The sequence below is a fragment of the Ascidia mentula genome (assembly GCF_947561715.1).
Source record: "Ascidia mentula chromosome 2 unlocalized genomic scaffold, kaAscMent1.1 SUPER_2_unloc_29, whole genome shotgun sequence".
Taxonomy (NCBI): domain Eukaryota; kingdom Metazoa; phylum Chordata; class Ascidiacea; order Phlebobranchia; family Ascidiidae; genus Ascidia; species Ascidia mentula.
This window is the reverse complement of record NW_028113675.1, coordinates 10001-12500: the sequence shown is the minus strand read 5'-3', so window position 1 is coordinate 12500 and position 2500 is coordinate 10001. Positions and strand designations below refer to the sequence as shown.

At 59.9% G+C, this 2500-nt stretch overlaps 3 non-coding genes across 3 annotated transcripts in view; all 3 read left to right on the top strand.

Moving 5' to 3' along the window:
* Positions 1 to 1142, top strand: part of LOC145915898 (small subunit ribosomal RNA) — a 1824-nt gene extending 682 nt beyond the window's left edge. The window contains exon 1 of the ribosomal RNA XR_014404201.1: positions 1 to 1142. This exon is cut by the window's left edge and continues 682 nt beyond it. This is a non-coding gene — a ribosomal RNA (small subunit ribosomal RNA).
* A 259-nt stretch (positions 1143 to 1401) lies between these two features.
* LOC145915902 (5.8S ribosomal RNA) lies at positions 1402 to 1555 on the top strand. The gene has a single exon (XR_014404205.1). It is a non-coding gene; the product is annotated as a 5.8S ribosomal RNA (ribosomal RNA).
* Positions 1556 to 1799: 244 nt separating this feature from the next.
* LOC145915906 (large subunit ribosomal RNA) overlaps positions 1800 to 2500 on the top strand; it is a 3672-nt gene continuing 2971 nt past the window's right edge. The window contains exon 1 of the ribosomal RNA XR_014404209.1: positions 1800 to 2500. This exon is cut by the window's right edge and continues 2971 nt beyond it. This is a non-coding gene — a ribosomal RNA (large subunit ribosomal RNA).

Below are 2500 nucleotides of genomic sequence, written 5' to 3'. Positions count from 1 at the left end.
GGCGTGCACTGGCCGCACCTGGCCCTCTCCCCCGGCGCTCCGCCGGTGCCCTTGACTGAGTGTCGGCGGCGGCCGGGACGTTTACTTTGAAAAAATTAGAGTGTTCAAAGCAGGCGCTTCGCCTGAATAATGGTGCATGGAATAATGGAATAGGACCTCGGTTCTATTTTGTTGGTTTTCGGAGCGCGAGGTAATGATTAAGAGGGACGGACGGGGGCATTCGTACTGTGCCGTTAGAGGTGAAATTCTTGGATCGGCGCAAGACGAACGACTGCGAAAGCATTTGCCAAGAATGTTTTCTTTAATCAAGAGCGAAAGTCAGAGGTTCGAAGACGATCAGATACCGTCCTAGTTCTGACTATAAACGATGCCAACCAGCGATCGGGGGGCGTTACTTTGACGACCCCTCCGGCAGCTTGCGGGAAACCAAAGTCTTTGGGTTCCGGGGGAAGTATGGTTGCAAAGCTGAAACTTAAAGGAATTGACGGAAGGGCACCACCAGGCGTGGAGCCTGCGGCTTAATTTGACTCAACACGGGGAATCTCACCCGGCCCGGACACAGTGAGGATTGACAGATTGAGAGCTCTTTCTTGATTCTGTGGGTGGTGGTGCATGGCCGTTCTTAGTTGGTGGAGCGATTTGTCTGGTTAATTCCGATAACGAACGAGACTCTGGCTTGCTAACTAGTTACGCGACCCTATCGGTCGGCGTTGAACTTCTTAGAGGGACTAGTGGCGCTTAGCCACACGAGATTGAGCAATAACAGGTCTGTGATGCCCTTAGATGTTCGGGGCCGCACGCGCGCTACACTGACCGGATCAGCGTGTCGCCGCCTAGGCCGGAAGGTCCGGGTAACCCGCTGAACCCCGGTCGTGCTAGGGATAGGGAATTGCAATTGTTTCCCTTGAACGAGGAATGCCCAGTAAGCGCGAGTCATCAGCTCGCGTTGATTACGTCCCTGCCCTTTGTACACACCGCCCGTCGCTACTACCGATTGAATGGTTTAGTGAGGTCCTCCGATTGGACCTGGCGCGTTCGGCAACGGCCGCGCCGGCGTCCGAGAAGACGATCTAACTTGATCATTTAGAGGAAGTAAAAGTCGTAACAAGGTTTCCGTAGGTGAACCTGCGGAAGGATCATTACCGGCCGATCGCCGATCGAGTGGTCGTGCGTTCGACAGGTGGAGAAGGCTCCGTATCTTGGCGGCCGCGCACGCCCTTCGTCGCTGTTGAGGCGCACGCGATTGCACTTCGGTCACCCTGTTTCGTTCTGCGCCGAGTGCCGTGGCCATGTGCCAGGCTGGCTTCATGCGTCGCCTACGGCTGGCGACCGCTCGGCCACCGCTTTTTCGACTGTGCAATCCGGCTGGGTCGCGCTTGTCCAACTGACGAAGTCACGGAGGGCTCTTGGCGGTGGATCACTCGGCTCGCGAGTCGATGAAGGACGCAGCTAGCTGCGTGAATTAATGTGAATTGCAGGACACATTGAGCATCGACGTTCTGAACGCAAATTGCGGCACCGGGTCAATCCCGGCGCCACGCCCGCCTCAGGGTCGCGTTGTAACGTTCCCGCGCGGCGACGCGTCGGGCCGGTGCGGTGTCGGCCGTTGCCACGGTCGTCCCGCCCAGGACAGCACGAACGCAGTGTCAGCGCGCGAAACCGAACGCGGCGTGCGTCTCGTTACGAGTCGGCCTCGAAGAGGATCCCGGCCCGGAGCAGCACGGCTCGCGTTCGGGCGCGGCGCTCGCACGAGCTTCGGTGGCGCGCGCGTGTCTCTCGCAAACGAGGCACTGGATTATCGGCCTGAGGTCGGACGAGGCTACCCGCTGAATTTAAGCATATTACTAAGCGGAGGAAAAGAAACTAACGAGGATTCCCCCAGTAACGGCGAGTGAAGTGGGAAGTGCCCATCGCCGAATCCGCGCGCCTCTGCGGCGCGTGGAATTGTGGCGTAAGGAATTCGCTGCGCGTACGTCGTTCGCCGCCCGCGTCCTTCTGATCGAGGCCTCGTCCCGGTGCGGGTGTCAGGCCCATGGTGGCGGCGAGGGCGCGCGCTCTGCGTCTTCCCAGAGTCGGGTTGTTTGGGAATGCAGCCCAAAGCGGGTGGTAAACTCCATCTAAGGCTAAATACTGTCGCGAGACCGATAGCGAACAAGTACCGTGAGGGAAAGTTGAAAAGCACTTTGAAGAGAGAGTTAAAGAGTACGTGAAACCGTCGAGAGGCAAACGGGAGGGCCTGTCGAGTCGCGCGACGCTTTCAGCTGAAGCCGAGCGGAGCGTGTGGGCGTGCGGAGCCTTGCGGCCCGTCGTTCGCGCTGTCCTCCGAGCAGCTCCAGCGCACTAGCGCCGTGCGAAGGCCGCGACCGTCTGGGAGGCGGCGAGAAGGCCGCGCGCAAGGTAGCCCGCCCCCGGGTGGGTGTTATAGGCGCGCGGACACGTCGGCCCGTCGCCCGGGCGAGGAGGGATCGCCGCGTCTGCCCTTCGTGGGCCGGGCGTCCCG